Genomic DNA, 26,889 nt, shown 5'->3' on the forward strand with positions numbered 1-26,889 from the left:
TGATCATAAGTATTCAGACCTTTTGCTCAGTATTGAGTAGAAGAACCCTTTTGAGCTAGTACAGCCATGAGTCTTCATGGGAATGATGCAACAAGTTTTTCACACCTGGATTTGGGGATCCTCTGCCATTCTTCCTTGCAGATCCTCCCCAGTTCGGTCAGGTTGGATGGTGAACGTTGGTGGACAACCATTTTCAGGTCTCTCCAGAGATGCTCAATTGGGTTGAGGTCAGGGCTCTGGCTGGGCTAGTCAAGAATGGTCACAGAGTTATTCTGAAGTCACTCCTTTGTTATTTTAGCTGTGTGCTTAGGGTCATTGTCATGTTGGAAGGTGAACCTTCGGCCAAGTCTGAGGTCCAGAGCACTCTGGAAGAGGTTTTCATCTAGGATATCTCTATACTTAGCCTCATTCATGTTCCCTTCAATTGCAACCAGTCGTCCTGTCCCTGCAGCTGAAAAACACCCCCAGAGCATGATGCTGCCACCACCATGTTTCATTGTTGGGATTGTATTGGCAGGTGATGAGCAGTGCCTGTTTTGCTCTACACATACTGCTTAGAATTATCACCAAAAAGTTTTATCTTTGTCTCATCAGACCAGAGAATTTTATTTCTCATAGTCTGGGAGTCCTTCATGTGTTTTTGAGCACACTCTATGCGGGCTTTCATATGTCTTGCACTGAGGAGAGGCTTCCGTCGGGCCACTCTGCCATAAAGGCCCGACTGATGGAGGGCTGCAGTGATAATTAACTTTGTGGAACTTTCTCCCATCTCCCTACTGCATCTCTGGAGCTCAGCCACAGTGATCTTGGGGTTCTTCTTTACCTCTCTCACCAAGGCTCTTCTGCCACGATTGCTCAGTTTGGCTGGATGGCCAGGTCTAGGAAGACTTCTGGTGGTCCCAAACTTCTTCTATTCAAGGATTATGGAGGCCACTGTGCTCTTAGGAACCTTGAGTAATGCAGAAATTCTTTTGTAACCTTGGCCAGATCTGTGCCTTGCCACAATTCTGTCTCTGAGCTCATTGGGTAGTTCCTTTGAGCTCATGATTCTCATTTGGTCTGACATGCACTGTGAGCTATGAGGTCTTATATAGACCAGTGTGTGCCTTTCCAAATCAAGTCCTATCAGTTTAATTAAACACAGCTGGACTCCAATGAAGGAGTACAACCATCCCAAGGAGGATCACAAGGAAATGGACATCATGTGACTTAAATATTAGTATCTGAGCAAAGGGTCTGAATACTTATGACCATGTGATATTTCAGTTTTTCTTTTTTAATAAATTGTCTACATTTCTGTTTTTTTTCATTCAAGATGGGGTGCAAAGTGTACTTTAATGAGAAAAAAATGAACTTTATAGAATTTACCAAATGGCTGCAATGACACAAAGAGTGAAAAATGTAAAGGGGTCTGAATATTTTCCGTACCCACTGTATTACCACCACATAGTGACCAAATAATACCACATACAAGGGAGTAATACCATCACACCATGACCAGACCAAATTTTACCACCACATAGTAACCAAATAATACCACATACAAGGGACAAATACCACCACACCATGACCAGATCACATATTATCACCACATAGTGATTGAATAATACAACATACAAGTGACAAATACCATCACACCATAACCAGACCACATATTACCACCACATAGTGACCGAATAATACCACATACAAGAAACAAATATTGTCACCATGACCAGACCACATATTACCACCACATAGTGACCTAATACTACAATACTGATCATTAATAAAAAAAAACAATACTAATATTACCATAAGTGCCATTATACACAGGAGCACTGTGCATAGTATACTCTGTATAATGTCAGTGTACAGGTAATAAATACAGTGATCACCAGTGACATTAAACACAGAAGCTTTGTATATACAGTGGTGGCCAAAAGTATTGGCACCCCTGCAATTCTGTCAGATAATACTCAGTTTCTTCCTGAAAATGATTGCAATCACAAATTCTTTGGTATTATTATCTTCATTTAATTTGTCTTCAATGAAAAAACACAAAAAGAATTGTCCTAAAGCCAAATTGGATATAATTCCACACCAAACCTAAAAAAGGGGGTGGACAAAAGTATTGGCACTGTTAGAAAAGTCATGTGATGCTTCTCTAATTCGTGTAATTAACAGCACCTGTAACTTACCTGTGGCACCTAACAGGTGTTGGCAATAACTAAATCACACTTGCAGCCAGTTAACATGGATTAAAGTTGACTCAACCTCTGTCCTGTGTCCTTGTGTGTACCACATTGAGCACGGAGAAAAGAAAGAAGACCAAAGAACTGTCTGAAGACTTGAGAAACCAAATTGTGAGGAAGCATGAGCAATCTCAAGGCTACAAGTCCATCTCCAAAGACCTGAATGTTCCTGTGTCTTCAGTGCGCAGTGTCATCAAGAAGTTTAAAGCCCATGGCACTGTGGCTAACCTCTCTAGATGTGGACGGAAAAGAAAAATTGATGAGAGATTTCAACGCAAGATTGTGCGGATGGTGGATAAAGAACCTCGACTAACATCCAAACAAGTTCAAGCTGCCCTGCAGTCCGAGGGTACAACAGTGTCAACCCGTACTATCCATCGGCGTCTGAATGAAAAGGGACTGTATGGTAGGATACCCAGGAAGACCCCACTTCTTACCCCGAGACATAAAAAAGCCAGGCTGGAGTTTGCCAAAACTTACCTGAGAAAGCCTAAAATGTTTTGGAAGAATGTTCTCTGGTCAGATGAGACAAAAGTAGAGCTTTTTGGGAAAAAGCATCAACATAGAGTGTACAGGAAAAAAAAAGAGGCATTCAAAGAAAAGAACACGGTCCCTACAGTCAAACATGGTGGAGGTTCCCTGATGTTTTGGGGTTGCTTTGCTGCCTCTGGCACTGGACTACTTGACCGTGTGCATGGCATTATGAAGTCTGAAGACTACCAACAAATTTTGCAGCATAATGTAGGGCCCAGTGTGAGAAAGCTGGGTCGCCCTCAGAGGTCATGGGTCTTCCAGCAGGACAATGACCCAAAACAAACTTCCAAAAGCACTATAAAATGGTTTGAGAGAAAGCACTGGAGACTTCTAAGGTGGCCAGCAATGAGTCCAGACCTGAATCCCATAGAACACCTGTGGAGAGATCTCAAAATGGCAGTTTGGAGAAGGCACCCTTCAAATATCAGGGACCTGGAGCAATTTTCCAAAGAAGAATGGTCTACAATTCCAGCAGAGCATTGTAAGAAACTCATTGATGGTTACCGGAAGCGGTTGTTCGCAGTTATTTTGGCTAATGGTTCTGCAACCAAGTATTAGGCTGAGGGTGCCAATACTTTTGTCTGGCCCATTTTTGGAGTTTTGTGTGAAATGATCAATTATTTGATTTTTGCTTCATTCTCTTTTGTGTTTTTTCCCTGCAAGCAAATTAAAAGAATTTGTGATTGCAATAATTTTCAGGAAGAAACTGAGTATTATCTGACAGAATTGCAGGGGTGCCAATACTTTTGACCACCACTGTAGTGTCAGTGTACAGGTAATACAGTGATCACCGGTGACATTATACACAGGAGCTCTGTACATACAGTAGTATATAGTGTATAGTGTCAGTGTACAGGTAACACATTGACTCACCGGTGATGTCTCTAGTTGAAGTCCTTCATCTTCGCTTTTCTTGCTTATCCAGCACAGACCGCCATCACTTCTTCCAGCCAGTATTCTCTGCAGAAAATAACAGTTATCTAGAGCACCACTTCCAGAGCACATTCCCCACTTTTTCCCCAACTTCTACACTACACCAGATGAAGAAAAAAAGTGGCATAGTGCCGCCCTGCACAGTAACAGGATCCCCCCTCACTGAAAACAGTATCCTCAAAAATAAAATACATCACAGTAGTAATAATATCCATAATTAGCCCCTACAGTAATAATGTCCCACATCCTGGCCCAATGTCTCCATCATGACCCCCATTGTCTCCATCCTGCCCCCAATGTCTCCATCCTGCCCTCAATGTCTCCATCATGCCCCCATTGTCTCTATCCTGCCCTCAATGTCTTCATCCAGCCCCCATTGTCTCCATCATGCCCCCATTGTCTCCATCGTGCCCCGAATGTCTCCATCCTGCCCCGAATGTCTCCATCCTGCCCCAATGTCTCTCCACTCTGCGCCAATGTCTCCATCCTGCCCCCATGTCTCCATCTTGCCCCCAAGTCTCTCCATGTGTCCCCTGTCACGCAAGGTGAGGGAAGGAACAAGTGTACAACGACTGGAAGAGGGGGAAGGGAGCCCAACAACTAGGGAAAGGGGGAGAAGAGACCCCTAGGCAGATCTAATATCACCCTGACTACCCCATCATCCCCAAATAGGTTCCGCATCTATCGTCAAACAGGAAACCTAATCCCTGAATGTCCTTAGAGCTAGGCCCTAGGTTGCACGGGGATGGGGTGAACACTAGTCAGGCCCCACTGTAAAGACATCAAGGTAAACAGACAAAGGGGATACACTTAGCTTGAAAAGACACAAGAGAGATAGCGCCAAGGGATGTCCAAGAAGAAACTAGCCGACTACTAGTACTCCAGGCATGGACAGAGGAACATAGAACTATCACCGGCGACATTCTGGAGACACTAAGAGTTTTTAACTACCAAGCAAGGGTGTGTCAATTTGCAGCAGGAGGTGGAGGTCACTGCTGGGTCCTAAAGGGAGAAGGATATCACTATAATACAGAGATGAGAAGATCAAGAAGGTATTTGCAATGCCAAGCGATCCTGAACAGCTGTCTGTCACATTTGATACACCCATGAAAGCCCCCATATCAGTGGCATACCGCCAATGGCGGCAGACCACGCCACTGCTATGGGGCCCGTGGCCGGAGGGGGCCCGTGAGGGCCCAAAGCAGCGTGGGAACGAGGAGGATAGGTGAGTAGGAGGTTGCGGCGGCAACCATGGGCGTGGAGAAGACGGAATATTCATTCTCTTTAGTAGCGGGCACGGAGGAGCGCTGAGCCCCGGCTCCTGCTGTCAGTGCCCGCCGCTAAAGAGAAAGCATATTCACGCTTCTTCACGCCCATAGTCCCGGCGTGCAGAGGAGTGAATATGCCGGCAGCAGCTCACCTCGGCTTCTGAGAGCGCGCGCTGCTCAGATGCTGACATGAGCTGCTGCAGACAGGACTCAGCGCTGGAGCAGAGGTGAGGAAGGAAGGTAAGTATAAGTGTTTATTGTTTTATGTGCAGTGATTGGGGGATGAGGGGGCCACACATACCAGGATACTTGGATTGAGGAGGCCACACATACCAGGAATGGGGGATTGAGGAGGCCACACATACCAGGATTTGGGGATTGAGGAGGCCACACATACCAGGGATTAGGGGATTGAGGAGGCCACACATACCAGGAATGGGGGATTGAGGACGCCACACATACCAGGAATGGGGGATTGAGGAGGCCACACATACCAGGATTGGGGGGTTGAGGAGGCCACACATACCAGGATTGAGGGGTTGAGGAGGCCACACATACCAGGAATGGGGGATTGAGGAGGCCACACATACCAGGATTGGGGGGTTGAGGAGGCCACACATACCAGGATTTGGGGATTGAGGAGGCCACACATACCAGGAATGGGGGATTGAAAAGGCCACACATACCAGGATTGGGGGGTTGAGGAGGCCACACATACCAGGATTGAGGGATTAAGGAGGCCACACATACCAGGATTGAGGGGTTGAGGAGGCCACACATACCAGGATTGAGGGATTGAGGAGGCCACACATACCAGGATTGAGGGGTTGAGGAGGCCACACATACCAGGATTGGGGGATTGAGGAGGCCACACATACCAGGATTGAGGGGTTGAGGAGGCCACACATACCAGGATTGGGGGATTGAGGAGGCCACACATACCAGGATTGAGGGGTTGAGGAGGCCACACATACCAGGATTGGGGGGTTGAGGAGGCCACACATACCAGGATTGAGGGGTTGAGGAGGCCACACATATCAGGATTGGGGGGTTGAGGAGGCCACACATACCAGGATTGAGGGGTTGAGGAGGCCACACATACCAGGATTGGGGAATTGAGGAGGCCACACATACCAGGATTGAGGGGTTGAGGAGGCCACACATACCAAAATTGGGGGGTTGAGGAGGCCACACATACCAGGATTGAGGGGTTAAGAAGGCCACACATACCAGGATTGGGGGATTGAGGAGGCCACACATACCAGGATTGAGGGGTTGAGGAGGCCACACATACCAGGATTGGGGGATTGAGGAGGCCACACATACCAGGATTGGGGGATTGAGGAGGCCACACATACCAGGATTGGGGGATTGAGGAGGCCACACATACCAGGATTTGGGGATTGAGGGGGCCACACATACCAGGATTTGGGGATTGAAAAGGCCACACATACCAGGATTGAGGGGTTGAGGAGGCCACACATACCAGGATTGGGGAATTGAGGAGGCCACACATACCAGGATTGAGGGGTTGAGGAGGCCACACATACCAGAATTGGGGGGTTGAGGAGGCCACACATACCAGGATTGAGGGGTTAAGAAGGCCACACATACCAGGATTGGGGGATTGAGGAGGCCACACATACCAGGATTGAGGGGTTGAGGAGGCCACACATACCAGGATTGGGGGATTGAGGAGGCCACACATACCAGGATTGGGGGATTGAGGAGGCCACACATACCAGGATTGGGGGATTGAGGAGGCCACACATACCAGGATTTGGGGATTGAGGAGGCCACACATACCAGGATTTGGGGATTGAGAAGGCCACACATATCAGGATTGGGGGGTTGAGGAGGCCACACATACCAGGATTGGGGGATTGAGGAGGCCACACATACCAGGATTGAGGGGTTGAGGAGGCCACACAGACCAGAATTGAGGGGTTGAGGAGGCCACACAGACCAGGATTGAGGGGTTGAGGAGGCCACACAGACCAGGATTGAGGGGTTGAGGAGGCCACACATACCAGGATTGGGGGATTGAGGAGGCCACACATACCAGGATTTGGGGATTGAGGAGGCCACACATACCAGGATTTGCGGTTTGAGGAGGCCACACATACCAGGATTGGGGGATTGAGGAGGCCACACATACCAGGATTGGGGGATTGAGGAGGCCACACATACCAGGATTGGGCAATTGAGGAGGCCACACATACCAGGATTGGGGGATTGAGGAAGCCACACATACCAGAATTGTGGGATTGAGGAGGCAACACATACCAGGATTTGGGGATTGAGGAGGCCACACTTACCAGGATTGGGGGATTTATGAGGCCACACATACCAGGATTGGGTGATTGAGGAGGCCACACATACCAGGGATTGTGGGATTGAGGGGGCCACACATACCAGGGATTGTGGGATTGAGGGGGCCACACATACCAGGGATTGTGGGATTGAGGGGGCCACACATACCAGGGATTGGGGGATTGAGGAGGCTACACATACCAGGGATTGTGGGGGCCACACATACCAGGGATTGTGGGATTGAGGGGGCCACACATACGAGGATGGGGAAATTTACCAGTAGCTGCTACATTTCCCACCCTAGGCTTATACTCAAGTCAATAGGTTTTCCCATTTTTATGTGGAAAAATTAGGGGCCTCGGCTTATATTCGGGTGAGCTTATTTAAAATATGCGGTATTTTAAAATCAGTGAGTACGTGGTGCCCATAATACTGCAGGACTGTGACGTGCATTATACTATATGGGGGCTGCATTTTACCCTATGGGGTGTGTAATATACTGTATGGAGGACTATGGGGAGTGCATTATATTCTATGGAGGACCATGGGAAGTTCACTATACTATATGGAGGATTATGGGGGGCGCATTATACTATATGGAGGTTTATGGGGGAGCATTATACTATATGGAGGATTATGGGGGCGCATTATACTATATGGAAGATTATTGGTGGTGCATTATACTATATGGAAGGCTATGTGGGGCCATTATAATATTTTGAGGGCTATGTGGGGGGGCCATTATACTGTATGAAAGCAATTATACACTGTGAATGTTGGTGTGGGGTCATTATACTGTTTGGAGGGCTGTGTGGGGGCCATTATACTGTTTGGAGGGCTGTGTGGGGCCATGAGAGTGTATGGAGGGCTCTGTGGGGTTCACTGTTGGGGGATTATACTGTATTAGGGTCACCATACTTTGCCGTGGGAGTTGAAGTGGGGTACAATAGGGTCATTATACTGTGCATGTGGAGGAATGCACCATAGGGGTATCATACTGTTTGGGGGGCACTTTTGTTGGCATCATACTTTATGGGGGCAATGAAGGAGGAATCTACGACTTCAGAAGGAGGTAAATTACTAAGTAAAGGCTGGAAAGTTATGAGATCTGCTCTTCTGTGACACAGACAAATATTTATTTTTTGTATGGGGGGGCCCAATTACAGCTTCTGCTATGGGGCCCCATGACTTCTATGTATGCCCCTGCCCTTATCTCTCCATCCTGCCCCCAAGTCTCTCCTTTCTGCCCCCATGTCTCTCCATTTTGCCTCTCATGTCTCCATCATGTCCCCAATTTCTCCATCCTGCCTCATGTCTCCATCCTGCCCCCCATGTCTTCATCCTGCCCCCCATGTCTCCATCATGCCCCCAATGTCTCCATCCTGCCCCCAATGTCTCCATCCTGCCTCATGTCTCCATCCTGCCGCCCATGTCTCCATCCTGCCTCCAATGTCTCCATCATGCCCCCATGTCTCCATCCTGCCATTATGTTTCCATCCTGCCCCCATGTCTCCATTCTGTCCCCAAAGTGCGGCTTCACAAAAAATGTTAAAAAAAAAAGTTTCGTCTTACCTTGCAGAGCTCCAGTGGCGCCCGGCTTACCCATCATCTGAGACACGGTCGCTGGCACATGACAGTGACGTCACACGCCTGCGATGTGCGCACTGACCGGTCCGGGATCCTCTGCTCACCGGGTCCCATAAGTCTGTAATGGCAGTAATTCCCTGATGGTGATCCTGATCACATGTGCCATGATTGTGTGCTATTGAAATCAGAAACTGCTAAACTACATAGCTTATGTCCAGCACTAATGACAGAAGATACATCTGAATTCTGTGCTTTAACCCTATGTATGCTGCAATCAAAGATATTTGTGTCATACAATCATCTAAAAATTTTGGAAATCAATAAAACACAATAATAAATTGCACAAGTAGTTACAAAAGGAAAAGATGTAATACTATATACAAATATTTTCTATTAACTATTAACTTGTACTAAAAATCTTTAATGTTACATAACGTTATAAAGGAATTAAACAAATAATGAAAAATGAGCTTGCGTAAAAATATATGGAAAACTCTCCTAATTTTTGATTTCATGTGTTTTAGCCACACCTCTTGAAAACAGGTTCATAAAATCAAGCACATAGTCATTCATAAAATCAAGCACATCACAGCTCTGTAGACAAACATTAGCAGTAATATGGGTTGTACTAACATGTCAGTGCCATAAGTCAATTTATGGGTTTCTAATTCATTACATCTTCCCTGGTGAACTGTAAGTGCTATTACTCAGAAGTGGAAGCGTCTAAAAGAAGTAACAGCTCAGCCACAAAGCCGTAGATCACATAAACTAGAGCTACCAAGTGCTGAAAATCCTGGCAGGGCCATATTTGCCACTAGGCACTGGAGGGCTGGTGCCTTGAGTAGTGGGTTGTGGAGGACGGTACCAGCTTAACATTTTTTTATCCTCCCCCCCTCTGCTGGACCAAGTGGGAAATCTGGTATCTTAGTGAAGGTTCCCGGTATTAATTTTGTATTAAAGTTTGTAGGAGCACTAATCAGCAGCCCGACCTGACATACAGCAACATCATCTGGCTGCAAATGTTGCTGCAGTCTAATGAGGCAATCTCAACATGCTTTAGACACTGATACAGTGCGGCAGTGGAGGATTAGATGCCAAAACCAGGAGAAGATAAACTCTCATAGAACCAAAGATTGGAGGGGCTCTTATTATATAAGGAGGGGGCTCAGCATGTAGAGGGGACAGCATGGGGTGCTCAGTATGGGGAAGGTGTCATCATGGGGAATTCTCAGTATGGAGAGGGGAATCATGGGACCTCACAGTATGGAGAAGCTGCAGCATGGGGGAGCTCAGTATAGAGAAGAAAAAGATCCCGGCACTCACGTGTGAAGAATTAATTATTTATTCACATCGGCAAAACGTTTCAGCTCCACCAGAGCCTTTGTCAATTGTGAACAATCACTTTCAATCATGATATATACATAGAAAAGCCAAGGAAATGACATTATAAATCATATTAATAAAGAAACTGCATCGTAATCACAAATGAATATACAAAAATTATATTATATGAAAAATATAAAAACATACAAGAAAAACATATATAAAAATATATATATAAACGTAAGAAAAAAAACTACGAAAAAGAGATATACAATTAATGTAACGGGATTACCACAATAAACACTAGCTTATCTTAGTCATTTGCTGTCTAATTTCAGAAGAATTTTATAATTAATTCATAAGAGTTATATTGACTTCACATATATTATTCATCTTCCTTTTTTCATTAGCTTTTTATTTTTTATTTGTATTTTTTTATTATTTTTATAATGCTGCAAATTGCAATTAACCACAGGCCTATGAGAGCTGAAATTAGTGTCATCCCATTGAAAAAAAGAAGATGAATAATATTTGTGAAGTCAATGAATGCAGAGGAGAGGGAAAGTGCGGGCTGGATATGGAACTTGATCAGTGGATGTCATAGGAGGCTGCAGCCGGGGTCACGCGATGCAGAGTGAGCGGTCAACGATAGTGCCGCTTACAGCCACAAATGACAATGGAAGGTATTTACAAAAACACTTCTGTACGCTGTTTAAATCGATGGGGGTAATATTTTTGTAGTGGACAACCTCTTAAAGTTATCTCCCTTCAAAGTTATGCCAGTCTCCACTTAGGCTTACAATCCCTTGTTCGGCCTATCTGTCAAGAGGTGGGTACTGGAAGGGCAGTACACACCCTTATATAACAAAAATCACCTATAGCTCAGAGAACCATCAATTATTTTACATTGAAATCTCTTTAAAAGTTATATATTTAATAGATATGCAATAAAAATTCCCAATGAAAACACAACTAACACAAATATTCATAATATGAGGATTAACCCCTGTATAAATAAAGTGGCACAGTGCAGATTCAAACGAGCACTATACAATAAAAATGGGTCAATCCCTCAAAGGCTAAATGTCCCAATATGAACCTAACCTGCCTAACCTGACTCCCTAAAATGATAACGACACTGGTGCCCCCGCTCCTTGATGACTACCCCAATGTATTCCTAGGATACTTTAAAAAACTGATATAATACAAACCATAGGTATTAGGGGATAAGTACTCTTGGCAGGTACACAGGATCAAAAAGAAATGGAAAGGTACTTATCTACGGTATGTGATGCTATTTCCATTGCCTCATATTTGCCTCGATGCGTTTCCCCGTAATCAGGTTCCTCAGGAGGCCGATAATGATGACATTTCAAAAAGATAATTAGTCCAGTATGGTAGACCTGGCCAGCGTGTATTTATGCTTAAATAGCCCATATTGTAATTAGTACACACCCCATAACCTGATCTCATATCCGCCCAAATGATGATTAAATGCTGGGGCTAAATGTCCAAATTGTATCTGTCTCGAGAATGTCTGTTAACTAGCCATCATGATAATCTCCATAATGCTGTGCGCTCTATCTCGGCAAAGTTGGCCACTAGAGTGTGCACAGTGCATGGGCTCACAACCATGCATTCCAAATAGTAACGCACTGCCATGGATTAGTACATTAGTACACGCACTGTGCATGTGTAACGTGGTGCTGGGCACTAGCCGTGGGCCAGGTACTCGTCTCCAGTGCCCCAGCACATTACATGGAAATAGGAATCCTGGCTGAGTGTGAGGACTTGTGCTGTGAGGGCACTATGCCCATGAAGACCACATATAACAGCTGTTGCTGGTTTGCCAGGACAAGATGCTTGACAGTTCAAGGAGGGAGACCACCAGTTCTTTGAAAACTTAGTTTTACTGGACAAAAGTCTGATGACAACTACATACATGAGGTAGCGGGCACATTTATTCTTGTATATTTCAACATCACAGAGCATCTCTATACATATTCTCTTCACTTATCTGGTTCCAGTCTCCATTAGTCTCATTTCCTTCACCTCCACCCAACTTAGCACCACAGTACAGTCAATGAAAATCATTTCCTCTTCCCATAGTTCCACTTCTGATTCTCCTCGTAGAAGATAGTGTTTGCCAATATAGCCAGACTCAGCTTCAAGACCTCTGACACTTAGGGAACACCCGCCCGGGGCACTCACTTTGTCTACCGTCTCGCTATTCCTTCCTGGCCTGTTACTTTTAAGAGCTGTAAGCTACTCGACGCCGTACTGCTAGGCATACTTTCTTTAGACCTGTCTCACTTGGTCACTCGGCTCTCTGATCAATCCTCTGAGCTGGCATTGTCCTTCTCTCTGCATCTATGTAACTCTCTCTCTTTGTCTTGGTCTGTTCTTCAGGATCATGCTGTATATGTCCCAGTCTCCTTTCTCTCTTGCTACAGAAGACCCACTGCATGCGGCCCTGCTGAGCACTCAGACCAAACATCTGCTCTAGCTGCCAGCTAGGCCATGTCTGAGCTTCTGGAAAGAAAGTCATTGTGCCTTGCACTATTCCCTCCTGCTATAGGTTAATCCCAAACATTACCTCTAACTGTCCTTACTCACTGTCTTTTGCTGGGCAGAACACAGCTTCCTCACAGTACAGTGCAAAACATTACAACATGGCGTCATTACACTTCATATTAAACATCTCCATTACAATAATGCATGACATTACATTTTACATTATAACAATAACATTGATGTCTTCAGGTGGAAACAGGACATCTCCTTACACATACGTGGATGCGTGCGTTCCATCTTGGAGCGCAGGCTGGAAATAGCTGCTTGTATCTCTCCCAGGTAATGTATTTCCTTGCGTCCCAGAGTAGAACACATCAAAGGGACAATCCACGCTCCTAATGTTAAGTACAAACATAAACCATACCACTTATGGCAGGAGAACTCAAAAAATAAATATAATAATAATTCTATGGGAAAAACACAAATATGAAATTCCCATGTGTCCATATCAAGGGGGGTACATATATGTATATTTAGGGCAATCATGTAATGATAAAGGGTAATAGATAGAAAAATAATTATGATAAGGGAACCCAAATATGAGTAACCCATTAGCAAGGCGAATTTTCATATTAAAAATAAATGAAGCGAATCCCTCAAACCACTATATACAACCCTCACCAAGTAGTAATTCACAAACAATGGAAAACAGGCATATGACAGCTGTTCATTTAATCCCTTGGGGACACACATTCCAACCTGAAGATCCACTCACTCTCTTTCTTTATGATGGATCTATTATGGTCACCTTTTCTAACCTTGGCCCTGATCACTTCCACCACACAAAATGGTATCTCTTTTATATTGCTGTGGTGAACCTTACATATGCCGTGCTATCAGTGTATTCGGTTAAGACAAATGTCACCTAAGTGTTCCCCCACTCTCCTCATGAACTCTTTTATTGTATTTCCAACATAATTAAGGGGGCACGTGCAGGTCGCCATATATGCTATCTTCAGATTTACAATTAGCAAAATTGTGAATATAGACCCTCCTCCCTGTAGACGTGCTAGAAAATGTTTTGCATGGATTCATACAACCAAAAAAACTGCAATTGCCACATCGGGAAAAAACGCACACCTTTCTGTTCAACCATATTCCTGTGGGAGATGGTTTCTGAAAGAGCCTATGCACCAGGCGTGCTGATGAAATAAACCCCTTCAAATCCGGGTCTGCTAACAATACACTCCAATGTCTTTTTAAAATTTTATATACTTGTTCACTTTGATTATCAAATGTTCCGATCACCCTGATGATCACATTCTCTTTTTCCTTTACAGTACCTGAAAGTAATGAACTCCTATCGCAGTTAGTAGCATGCTTATAGACCTGTTCCAGAATATGATGGGGGTAACCCCTCTCTCTAAATCTTCTTTTCATCTGAAAAGACTGGTCCCCAAAATCAGATATGTTGGAACAATTTCTCCTTTATCTGAGGAACTGTCCCTTAGGTATCCCCCTCTTGAGTGCAGTTAGATGATGGCTATCCCACCTCAAAAAGGGGTGTATCCCGAGGGTTTTCGGTAAGTAAGTCTCCTCAGATGCCATTACTTAATGATTAAGTCCAAAAAGGGCAGCTGAGTCAAATCTGATTCTGATGTAAATCTTAGCCCTACCTTATTGATATTCAGGGTATCCACGAACATGACAAACTCATCTTGCGAACCAGCCCATAGAATGAGATTGTCATGTATATAACTTGCCCAGAATATAATGAGCTGATGCCACCACTTATTCTCCTCTCCAAAAACCTTGGTTTGCTCCCACCAGCCCAGGAAGATGTTAACATACTTTGGGCACAAGGGCTCCCCATAGCAGTACCCCTGAGCTGGTGGAAGTAATTACCATTAAAGAGGAAATGATTATGGGTCAAGATAAATTCCAGAAGTGTACCCACAAAGGTATTATGTCTATCACATTCCATGGCCTTAGATCTCAAAAAATACTTGACCGCATCTATACCTGACTCATGGGGTATATTACTATAGAGTGCCTCCACATCAGTTGAGGTAAAAAGTGTATCCCCATTAGCCGTTACTCCGTCCAATTTTTTCAAAAGATACAGGTGTGTGACACCCCAGGGGTCTGGTTGCCACAGTGATAGAGATGTTATGTCTGAGAGCAGGTGGGAGGTCCTTTGGTCAGGGATCCTGTGCATGCCACACCTCCTGCCCAGTCTTGGGAGGGGAAGAACTTCCCCTATATAAACCCGGGGCTGAAGCAGGGTTAGGAGTCAAGGAGAGTAGAGACAGAGAAGCAGCATAGGAAGAAACAGCAGAAGCTCAGTGGGAGCAATACTACTACAAGTCAGGGGCTGGCAGCTGCAGAGCTCGCCCTGACTGAGAAGATTTCTTACCGGACCCGGCGTCCGAGGCTGTGGGGACTAACTCTTACCCAGCAGCAGAAGCCGACCGGCAGGGGATTTCAGGTCCTCAGGCCCAGAAACCCGAAGGCACGGTCACACGCGTGGGACCAGCACCGCCATCGTGGAGCGGAAGCCATTAGAAGCCATTAGAAGGCCCCGAGTCACCGGCCATACGGGTGAGCACCACACGGTACACTCAGGGACGTGGGCTACTTATATCCGCTTCTAGCAAGGTAGCCAGAAGAGTACAGTCAGTTTGGGAGGCCTACAACTCCTCCTGGCCAGGGGAGATCCCATCTGCTCAAGGACTGACCAGGCCCCGTTCGCTAGCAAGTACTCCGGGAGGGTTTATCGTTGTTACCAGTAAAGACCCTGAATTACACCGCACCGTCTCTGAGTGGTTCCTGCTACCCCCATCATCCACGTCGGCTGCCCTGAGGCCATACCCCTCCCGTTGGGGGTTATACCATCCCCGCTGCACCATCCATCCACCGGCCTCAGCGGACTGTCCTGCAGCGGCAGCTCCATAAGCTGCATTCAACGGGTGGCGTAGTCGTACTACATCTACCGCTAATAGACTGCCGTCCAGTTTGACTCCCTGGGCACGGACCGGGTCACCGCCACGAGACTACAACCCTCAACAGATCCGGCTCCGGGTAAGCTCCCGCGTGCGCAACGCAGCGCGACACAGGCCCAGGGGCGCGTCAACTTTGGCGTAGTCGGCAGGATTTCGTGCCCGCAACCACCGGGTACTGCGTGCCTGAAAAAGAGACTTTTCAAACTTACCTGTGGTGAAGATTCCCGCCATCCGGCGCCATCTTCAGCCTTCTTCCCGCCATCGGTGAAGTTTCCCGCCATCCGGCGCCATCTTCTGCCTTCTTCCCGCCATCCGTGGAGTTTTCCCGCCATTGGACGCCATCTTGAGGACGCCGCGCGGGAAGAAGAGGGGCGTGGACTCCGAAAGCGCGCGAGAACTGAAGCCCCGCCTCACGTCCGGACGTTGCGTAAGGTCCTGGAAGGAGCCCAGCAGACGCCGACGTCACAGGAGCGCGACGGAAGGTCCTCAACCCTGACGATCCACTGCGGAGCCGCGGCCTACAGAAGAGGATCATCGCAAGGTAGGCCACGGTCCACTAGGGAGGAGGAAGATGTCGGATACGGAGGAGAGCTTCACTGCCTCAACCCCCGCCAGCGCTACCGCTGCTGCAGTTATGCCCTTCACCATGCCCTATATCCCGGGAGCAGCTTGGCTACCCCAGTACTCAGGGGAGTCACATATAGAGATGAGCGTTGTTCTACTCGAACTGTTCGCCAATCTCAAATTCGAGCTGTTTTGGGCGGTGTTCGAGCCGGTCGGCGAACACGAACAATTTGAGAAAAATTCGGCTGTTCGAGGTTATGTTCGATAACTGTTCGTGCACCAAAATCATAACTGGATTTTTTCTCAGTAATGATGAAAATTAATGTTAATACGCAGTTTGAGTGTACAGCGGGGCGGGGGGAGGGGCAGGGGATGGATCTCTGCAGGAACAATGAAGATCTCCATTTTTTTTTCTCTTTCCCGCATTTGCAGTGGGGAGGTGCAATCTGTCAGCCTATCAGCAGCGCACACACGGAGCGAAGTGCTTTTTTTCACACAAGCAAGGGCATGTGTGATTGGCAGTGTATGTCACATGTCCTTGCCCTATAAGACCAAGCCATTTTCCGCGTCGCCACCATTTTCTCACTGCTGCAGCTGCGTGTTAGACGGCACCGCTGTTGCTGTGTGCGCTATACCTTGTTAATTTCAAGCCAATTTTCGCACAAATATACAGATAGCTTGGGAGTAGGGAATAGTTGTGATTGCAGTCCTTTTAAGGACTAGGTTACAGCATTTCCTACGACTTTTATCAAGCAGGTCTGTGCTCTTAAATAGATAGATTGTGGGAGTAAAGACTAATTGTAATTGGAGTCCTTTTCAGGACTAGGTTACATCAGTTCCTATCAGTTTTTGCCAGGCAGGTCTGTGCCAGTGCTGTGCAAGTTTTTTTCACAGCATTTGGCTGAATCTAGCAAAGCTAATCCTTTTTGGCCTATTGCAGAGTGTGTTAGTCAGTGGAGTAGCCTATCTGTGTTGCAAGATATACCACCTGTGTATAGAATACCAATTTTTTTACTGCACCTAGTGAAGTAAAATCTTTTGGGCATAGCATCATTCTATTAGTCCATCTATACTGACCTCCATCAGGTTGCAAACTGAATATAATTTTTTTCTGCATCTAGCTCTGAAAAAATATTTGGGCTTCTAGCAGTGTGTGGGACTTGGTCTATTAGTCCATCTATACTGACCTCCATCAGGTTGCAAATTAAAAATAATTTTTTTCTTCATTTAGCTCTGAAAAAATATTTGGGCTTCTAGCAGTGTGTGGGACTTGTTCTATTAGTCCTTCTATACTGATGTCCAGCAGGTTGCAAATTGAATATAATTTTTTTCTGCATCTAGCTCTGAAAAAATATTTGGGCTTCTAGCGGTGTGTGGGACTTGGTCTATTAGTCCATCTATACTGACCTCCATCAGGTTGCAAATTAAAAATAATTTTTTTCTGCATCTAGCTCTGAAAAAATATTTGGGCTTCTAGCAGTGTGTGGGACTTGGTCTATTAGTCCATCTATACTGACCTCCATCAGGTTGCAAATTAAAAATAATTTTTTTCTTCATTTATCTCTGAAAAAATATTTGGGCTTCTAGCAGCATGTGGGACTTGTTCTATTAGTCCATCTATACTGACCTCCATCAGGTTGCAAATTAAAAATAATTTTTTTCTGCATCTAGCTCTGAAAAAATATTTGGGCTTCTAGCAGTGTGTGGGACTTGGTCTATTAGTCCATCTATACTGACCTCCATCAGGTTGCAAATTAAAAATAATTTTTTTCTTCATTTATCTCTGAAAAAATATTTGGGCTTCTAGCAGCGTGTGGGACTTGTTCTATTAGTCCATCTATACTGACCTCCATCAGGTTGCAAATTAAAAATATTTTTTTTCTGCATCTAGCTCTGAAAAAATATTTGGGCTTCTAGCAGTGTGTGGGACTTGGTCTATTAGTCCATCTATACTGACCTCCATCAGGTTGCAAATTAAAAATAATTTTTTTCTTCATTTATCTCTGAAAAAATATTTGGGCTTCTAGCAGCGTGTGGGACTTGTTCTATTAGTCCATCTATACTGACCTCCATCAGGTTGCAAATTAAAAATAATTTTTTTCTGCATCTAGCTCTGAAAAAATATTTGGGCTTCTAGCAGTGTGTGGGACTTGGTCTATTAGTCCATCTATACTGACCTCCATCAGGTTGCAAATTAAAAATAATTTTTTTCTGCATCTAGCTCTGAAAAAATATTTGGGCTTCTAGCAGTGTGTGGAACTTGGTCTATTAGTCCATCTATACTGACCTCCATCAGGTTGCAAATTAAAAATAATTTTTTTCTTCATTTAGCTCTGAAAAAATATTTGGGCTTCTAGCAGTGTGTGGGACTTGTTCTATTAGTCCTTCTATACTGACCTCCAGCAGGTTGCAAATTGAATATAATTTTTTTCTGCATCTAGCTCTGAAAAAATATTTGGGCTTCTAGCGGTGTGTGGGACTTGGTCTATTAGTCCATCTATACTGACCTCCATCAGGTTGCAAATTAAAAATAATTTTTTTCTGCATCTAGCTCTGAAAAAATATTTGGGCTTCTAGCGGTGTGTGGGACTTGGTCTATTAGTCCATCTATACTGACCTCCATCAGGTTGCAAATTAAAAATAATTTTTTTCTGCATCTAGCTCTGAAAAAATATTTGGGCTTCTAGCAGTGTGTGGGACTTGGTCTATTAGTCCATCTATACTGACCTCCATCAGGTTGCAAATTGAATAAAAAAAATTTCTGCATCTAGCTCTGAAAAAATATTTGGGCTTCTAGCGGTGTGTGGGACTTGGTCTATTAGTCCATCTATACTGACCTCCATCAGGTTGCAAATTAAAAATAATTTTTTTCTGCATGTAACCCAGCCAATAGTTTTGGCCTAATACCACAGTTTGGCCACTCAGCTCTGCTCGGTTACCATCCATTGTTTTTTTGTGCAAACAACTCCAGAGTTGTGAATTAGTTAACCACCAAAATGAGTGGAAAAAGGCCTGCTGCTGGTGGAAAGGGGAATAGGCGTGTTGGGAAGGGGAAAAAAGGTTGTGTCCGTGGGGTAGGTGCAGAAGAAAGACCATCTTCCAGCCAAACTAAAATGTCTACTTCTTTTAGCGGACAATGTGATAAGATCCCTTTCTTACGGCCACGCCAATCGCTACAAATTCCAGATGAGGCACAAAAACAGCAGGTGCTTCAACGGATATCAAGTGCTCCTTTAAGTGGGCTCTCCTCCACATCAACTTCAACATCACAAATACTCCAGTCCTCAAAGGTGTCACCCAAATCGCACTTGCTTCCTCACAGCTCCCAAATCTCCAGCTGCCCGTCTGAGTATGAGGTAGAACAGATGGTTGAGTCTGCAGAGCTGTTTACTCATACTATAGCCTGGGAATCAGAGGTCGACTCCAGCGCTTCTGTGAATCCAGACGAGGAAATGATCTGCACTGATGCCCAGAATCTTTATGAGTCGGATCCAGGACCAGACGCAGAAGGTTCTGACCATAATGTAGACCCTCATTCCCAAACTGTAACTCCTGTTGGTGGAGACAATGAGGAAGACGATGATAAGACTCAAATACCTGATTGGAGCGACAACTTTAGTTTTTTGTCAGGGCAGGAACAGGTTGGCTCTGAGGACGACGGGTGTGATAACGCACAGGGTGATGATGATGAGGTCGGAGATCCCACTTACTGTCAACCCACAGTCAGCCAAGAGATGAGGTCAGCAGAGGAGGTGGAGGAAGATGCTAGTGACGACGAGGTCAGGTTGCGCCTTCCTGGACAGAGACGTAGTACTGGAAGCACGTCAACAACTGCATCCTCAAACACAACTCTGCCTCTCACCACAAGTCGTGGTGGCTCTTCAGGTCGCATGGGTGCTAAGCCTTGCATAGCCTGGGCATTTTTTCAGATCGATAAAGATGACCCAACTCGTGTTATCTGTAACATTTGTCAGCAAAAGCTAAGTAGAGGCCAAAAAATACATAGTTTGAGTACTTCATGCATGAACCGGCACATGGACATGAAGCATAAGTTGCAGTGGGAAGCTCAGTGTGCTACAATGCGGTCTAGCCGGCCGGGCCAACCACCGTCTGCCATATCTTGTGCATCCGCGGCCTCTTCATCCTCTGTGACTGGGGGGACAGCAGTCAAACCTGTTTTGGGGCGCAGACCTGCCACCTCTTTACCCGCAACAGCCAGCGTGATTGGCAGGTCATCATTTTCTTTGGAGGTGGTAACACCAGCTGGTCTTGAGCGCTGTCCGACATCAATAGCACCACCTTTGGATCAAGGCAACCTAACATGTCCGCCTGCATCTTCCTCACAGACCGGCAGTTTGCCGGGGACACCCTTATCAACCCCGTCTAAGCACAATAGCCAGCCCTCGGTCCCTCAGATGTGGACAAGTAAAAGACCATTTCCTCCTAGCCATGAGAAAGCTAAGAGGTTGAATTTCACCATCTGCAAGCTCTTGGCTACAGAAATGCTGCCTTTCCGCCTGGTGGACACAGAGGATTTTCGAGACCTTATGTCCGTCGCAGTGCCCCAGTACCAGATGCCCAGTCGGCACTACTTCTCAAAGAAAGGTGTGCCTGCGCTCCACCAGCATGTCGCACACAACATCACCGCTTCTTTGAGAAACTCTGTGTGTGACAGGGTGCATTTCACCACAGACACTTGGACGAGTAGGCATGGACAGGGGCGTTACATGTCGCTGACTGGGCACTGGGTAACTATGGTGACAGCAGGACAAGGGGCTGCTGTCCAAGTCTTGCCGTCCCCACGAGTTGTGCGTCAATCCTCTTTATGTCATTTTTCCTCCACTGCTTCTGCCTCCTCAACCTCCTCTCGGTCTTCCACCTGCACCCAAAGCCTGTCTGGTCATGCCACAAGCTTTCTAACTGCGCAGAAGGGATCCTGCACACCTCCTTACTATGCTGGCAGTAGGGCTCAACGTCATCAGGCGGTTTTTACATTGAAATGTCTGGGAAATGTGAGTCACACAGCTGAGGAGTTGTGGTCAGCTCTGGAGAACCAATTTCATGAATGGTTGTCTCCACTGGACCTGAAACCAGGGAAGGCCGTGTGCGACAATGCTGCAAACCTGGGTGCGGCCCTTCGCCGGGCAATGTCACACACGTGCCTTGTATGGCTCACGTGTTGAACCTGGTTGTCCAGCAATTTTTAGCCCACTATCCCAGACTAGATGGCCTTCTGCAGAGGGCACGGTCGCTGTGTGCTCACTTCCGCCGTTCGCATCCCGCAGCTCAGCGACTTACATCTCTACAGAAGTCGTTGGGCCTGCCACTTCACCGGCTAAAATGCGATGTGCCTACCCGGTGGAATTCAACTCTGCACATGTTGCAGCGACTGTGGCAGCACCGACAAGCCCTGGTGCAATACGTTCTGACGTATAGCCTGGGCCAACGAGATTCAGAGGTGGGGCAAATCACGCTGGAGGAGTGGTCTCAGATCAGGGACCTATGCACCCTTCTGCACAGTTTTGAAATGGCGACGAAGATGTTTAGTGCTGACGATGCCATTATCAGCATGACTATTCCGGTGATTTACATGCTGGAGCACATGTTAAACAGAATTCGGAGTCAGGTGGTGGCACAAGAGGAGATGGAGGAAGTAGAGGAGGAGGAGTTGTATGCGGAAGGGCTAACATCTGCAAGGTCCAGACGGTCGGCAGCACCAAGGCGGCAGGCATGTGAGGGTGGGGGAGATGATTTTACCAGGGCGCATGGTAGCAGCCAAACTAGTGAGGAAGGTGCAGGAGCCCAGGAAGAAGTGGAGGACGAACTGATGGAAGACTCATCAGATGAGGGAGACCTTGATCACATTTCTGTTGTGCGAGGTTGGGGGGAGAGGACAGAGGAAGGAAGCATGATTGCTACCTCGCCACCAACACAACAGGGACTTGGTGCTCCTGGATGCGCAACACACATGAGTGCCTTCTTGCTGCACTACATGCAACATGACCCTCGAATTGTGAGAATTAGAAATAATCCTGACTACTGGATTGCCACACTGTTAGATCCCCGGTACAAAAGTAAATTTGCAGAAATTATTCCTGCCATAGAAAGGGATGCACGCATGCAGGAGTATCAGCAGAGACTGTTGCAGAATCTTACATGTGCTTTTCCACAAAATACCAGTGGTGCACGTAGTGAATCTCACAGTTCCAACTTGCCAACCGTGGGACCGTCAAGTGTTCAGCACTCAAACCGTAACAGAACCACAGTATCTGCTGGTAACATCAATTTTGCGGAATCATTTCACCACTTTTTTAGCCCATCCTTTGCAAGGCCACAGGAGACAAGAAGTCTGACACATAGTCAACGCCTAGAGACGATGGTACAGGAGTATCTCCAAGTAAACATTGAAGCCACGACTGTGTCACTGGACCCTTGCTCTTTTTGGGCTTCCAATCTGGATAAATGGCCGGAGCTAGCCACTTACGCCTTGGAGATCTTGTCATGCCCCGCAGCCAGCGTTCTGTCTGAACGTGTGTTCAGCGCTGCTGGTGGTGTGCTGACAGATAAGCGCACGCGGCTCTCCACTGATAATGTAGACAGACTCACGTTCATAAAGATGAACAAATCATGGATCCGAAACGACTTTTCTACCCCTGTGTCATCCTGGGGAGAGTAAAAGCTTGATGATTGGTTAAAATCACCCTACCAACCGTTTTAAGCTTTCAAATTACTAATCATGTTTATCTGTATCTTGACTGGAAAATAATTTGGGCTTTGTAGCAGTGTGCAGCACTGATCCTATTAGGCCATCTATAATAAGCTTCACCAGATTTAAAATTAAAAATAATTTTTAGCTGCATCTAGCCCGGAAAATAATTTTGGGGCTCCGAGATGCGCAAGACACATAAGTGCCTTCTTGCTGCACTACCTGCAGCATGACCCTCATATTGTCAGAATTCGAAGTAATCATGACTACTGGGTTGCCACACTCTTAGATCCCCCAAACTTTTCGATCAACCTTTTCATTTTAATAAAGACCAAAAAAATGGTCATTTTTGAAATTATAAGCATTAGCAGGTTGTTAGAAACTGAAATCAAACAGTTTTCAACTCAAAACTTTATTCTAGGTGATGTTACATTTTCACATAGGACCCCTTGTTCGAAAGGAGCTTCTGAACTCTCTCGTCCATTGAATTTGTCAGGTTTTGGATGGTTTCTGCTTCAATTGTTTTGCATGAGGAAAGAATACCCTCCCAGAGCTGTTGCTTAGATGTGAACTGCCTCCCGCCATCATAGACACTCCTTTTAATGATGCTCCAAAGGTTCTGAATGGGGTAGAGGTCAGGGGAGCATGGGGGTCACACCATAAGTTTGTCCCCTTTTATGCCCATATCAGCCAGAGATGCAGATGTTTTATGTGCAGCATGAGATGGTGCATTATCATGCAGAAAAATGATCTTGCTGTGAAATACACGGTTCTTCTTCTTGAACCATGGCAGGAAGTGCTGTTTGAGAAAATCCACATACATTATGGAGTTCATCTTTAGCGCCTTCAGGGATCCTAAAGGGGCCGACAATCTCTCTCCCCATGATTCCAGCCCAAAACATTACTCCACCTCCTCCTTGTTGGCGCTGTAGCCGCTGTTTGCGTGGGGTGTCCATCAACCAGCCATCCTCCACTCCATTCATCTGGACCATCGAGCGCTGCACGGCACTCATCCTTGAACAAAACAGTTTTGAAATCAGTCTTCATGTAATGTTTGGCCCACTGGAGCCGTTTCTGCTTGTGTGAAGTGGATAGAGGAGGTCGACAGGATGGCATATGCACAGCTGCAAACCTCTGAAGGACCCTGCATCTTGTTGTTCGGGGGACGTTGGAGGCACAAGCAGCTTCAAAAACTTGTCTGCTGCTATGACAAGGCTTTCTTGCCGCTGCTGTTTCAACCTGACGTAATTGCCTGTAGGAAAGAGTCCTCAATTTGCCCTTATCAGCACGCACACGTGTGTACTGTGAATCAGCTACATACTTCTTGATTGCCAAGACACTTCATCCTGATCATCGCACAATGTTGATTGTAGTCATGCCTTGACCTAAACACTCCACAATTTGTTGCTTCTCAGCAGCCGACACATCCTTTTTCTTTCCCATTTTGGCAGAAAATGTAGGCTGCTTAATAATGTGAGAGAGCCTTCTTAAGTAGTCTTGCCTTTCATTGGACACACCTGCCAAACTAATTAGCACAGGTGTCTGCAATTGCTTACAGTGATATAAAGAGCCCTGACACACATCACCATCAATGAGTTTAACTGACAAACAAACAAATTCTTCCCTTATCACTCCTAAACACTTTTTGCATAATAATTTGGAACGCGGTGTACATGTGCTTTTCCACAAAACACCAGTGGTTCACGTAGTGAATCTTACAGTTCTAACTTGCCAACCGTGGTCTGTATGGAATTGTTCAATAAAGGGCCCAAAATTAAGATAACATAGATGGGAGAGGTCTCTATGAATAGGAATTCCTAAGTATTTGATACCCTGTGAGGGCCAGGCAAAGGGAAAGTTGGACTGGATGGAATCCTATATGGATTTAGGGAGGGAGACATCGAGGGCCTCAGACTTCGCTGCATTGATTTTAAAATTTTACCATGTAACAAAGTGATCTATTTCAGCCATAACAGCAGGGATGGATATATGTGATTGAGTGATATATACTAGGACATCATCAGCAAATAGAGAGCACTTGTACTCGGTGCCTCCCACCTCAATCCACCTAATATTGGGGTTATGGCGAATTGATGAGAGCAGGTGCTCCGTCACTAGGATGTATAAGAGAGGGGACAGAGGACATCCCTGCCTTGTCCCATTGGTGATTGTGAAAGGTGATGAAAATGTTCTGACGCACCCCCTGGGCCTTGGGACACCCGGAGCCGGACCCTTTTTGGTGGATGCTGGTGGTTGTAGTCTTCGTGGCGGCGATCCGGTTCCGTGGCTCAGGGCGGTCAAACCAGTGGCGGAACTATTTATGTGGTTTTGATGTTTAAATGTCCGACTACGCCACCCGTGGATTGCGGTCAGAGTGAACCGCCGCTACAGGGCAGACCGCTAAGGCTGGTGTTGTGGGTGCAGCAGAGCGTAGCATAACTCCCCACGGGAGGAGTATAGCCTCAGGGCAGTGTATGCGGAGGATGGGGGTGATGGTGCAGGGCAGCAGCAGTAACGACACGGAGTCAGTGATGCAGTTCAGGGCCTTTACTCACAGTTCTTATTATCCAGACCACGTCTGCAGGTAACGGCTGCCCACGTCGTACTGTGCTCACCAGGTGAGGGGCTCAGACAACTCCCAGATAACTTTGGAGCGCTTCACAGGACCCCCTTTGTGTGTCCTTTGTCTGGCCTTTCTTACCAACACTTCTGTCCGGCTGCCTCGGGCCTCCTCTTGGTAAACTTGGCGCCAGTTTCCCTGACCCTATGTGGTGCCTTCCTAGCGGGTGGAGCAAGGGGCTGCGCCACATAAAATGTCAGAGCCTCCGGTTTCTAGCTGAGGGTCGTTTCCTGCCTCCACTAGTTCGGGGACCGGTCTCCCCCTTTGGCCTGACCCCTCCACGCAGGTGGATTCGGGCGTGCGGTGGCGACTCGCCGGTCCGCACCCCTGGGATCCCTTCATTCCTCGTTCCTGGAGCCTTCTCCGCTCCTCTTCCTTCCTTCTCCCTCTTGCAGGCCTGGGCCTCTGTTACTAGGCCCGCCTCCGGAGCAGAGCTCATGCAGAGCCCCTGCTCCCTGCCACTTCTGCTCAGACTTCTCTGCACTGAACTAAGATGGTGCCCACCTTTTATACTCCCTTCTCAATGCACCCAGGAACTGCTTCCTCCCTGCTCCTGCACTGCAGGGTTCCCCTTCCTCAGTGTTCCCTCCCCCCACTCCAGCCAGGGACAGGGACTGTCGTGCCCATCTCAGGGGCATATTGGTCGCCCTGCCCCACGGCAATGTGGTGTAATGCATGCAGGTGTCGGGTCCTGATCCACACTCCATCCTTATCTGAGAGTGAGATATCACACCTCTGGGTGAGGTGCAATACGTCTGTAGCAACCGAGCCCTCGGTGCTACAGTTCCATTTATCTTCAGCCTAGGTGACGTATTGTGATACAGGGCCGTGATTTTGGCTATAAAAGGGTCCCCTAGACCCCTACCCCAAGCTTTTTAAGAGAATCATATATGGCGTGCCAGGAGACTCTATGGAATGCTTTCTCAGCATCCAACGAGAGTATCTACTTACAAATTTTTAACTGCATCTAGCCCAGGAAATACTTTGTGCCTAGTAGCAGTGTCTGCTAGTCAGCGGATTATCCCGGCTGTTAAGCAAGCTACACCACCTGTAGTTTGGACACTTAATTTTTTCAAAGGAAATGCTTCGGGACCACGGGATACTTAGTGAAGAGCATCAGGAGGCACCCCAAGGCATAGGGGCTGGGACTGGCACTAGGATGCCTTGCGGTGGACAGCCGAGCTCGATCCTTATAAAAGCTTTTTAACTGCAGCAGCTTTAGTGGACGCTACTGGAGCTGGAATTACGCGGCTGCTGGCATGAGACTTGCCCTCCAATAGATCCTTGTAAA

Source organism: Phyllobates terribilis, unplaced genomic scaffold, assembly GCF_046119375.1.
Source record: "Phyllobates terribilis strain yellow unplaced genomic scaffold, ASM4611937v1 Scaffold_1__5_contigs__length_1240528914, whole genome shotgun sequence".
Lineage (NCBI taxonomy): Eukaryota > Metazoa > Chordata > Amphibia > Anura > Dendrobatidae > Phyllobates > Phyllobates terribilis.